General features: G+C 32.8%; 1 protein-coding gene across 1 annotated transcript in view; it reads left to right on the top strand.

Annotated features, from left to right (window-relative positions):
• LOC106875756 (uncharacterized) overlaps nucleotides 1-690 on the top strand; it is a 263,867-nt gene that overhangs the window by 71,911 nt on the left and 191,266 nt on the right. The window lies entirely within an intron of this gene.

Below are 690 nucleotides of genomic sequence, written 5' to 3'. Positions count from 1 at the left end.
GCATCTCTGCAGCAGTGATGCAGCACAGAATTTTGTCAGTGAACAGGTCGCGGTCTCAAAGCGACGAAAATATTTTGACAAATTGAATTTAAATGTTGAAGTGAATCTAACGGATTTTGTGTGTTATTTTAAATGGCTCATAAACACCTTCCACGCTGCAATTGTTTTCGTTCTAGCACACTATCTCAGATCAGGTCACTTGCTATGCAAGTACATCTCCGTAATATATATATATAATTAATTAAGAATAATAATAAATGGAGCAAAATGCATATAATCAATAAGTCCCTTTAACTCCTACACAGATTTCAAAAATTATATGCACTCTACTCCAAAGGAATAAGAGATGCTGGTTTATACATATAATTTTATCTTCAGGGGACCTTGTTACAAATGCAAGACTTGTGCTGAATGCTAAGATTATGTACGAGGAATAACACTATGTAGCTAAGTTTAAATGACCGTTAGAAACAAGAACGCTAGTTTACAGGGAGCTGTTTTGGGAGAGAGGCTATGAACGCTATACTAAGTTTAAATTAAAAAAAGACATAATGAACTGCAGAAAATTCTTAAAATTAATAATAATGGTAATAAAAAATTTTTTTGTTAGTGGAAGGAGAAAGGGAGAGAATCCAATGGATTTGTGTAAAGAGTAAATTTTCATATTCGACTAATTACGTAAATAAACGT

This window comes from Octopus bimaculoides, chromosome 18 (genome assembly GCF_001194135.2).
Source record: "Octopus bimaculoides isolate UCB-OBI-ISO-001 chromosome 18, ASM119413v2, whole genome shotgun sequence".
In the NCBI taxonomy this organism is placed as follows: Eukaryota; Metazoa; Mollusca; class Cephalopoda; order Octopoda; family Octopodidae; genus Octopus; species Octopus bimaculoides.
Note: the sequence above shows the minus strand (reverse complement) of the source record. Positions and strands in the feature narration are given on the sequence as shown.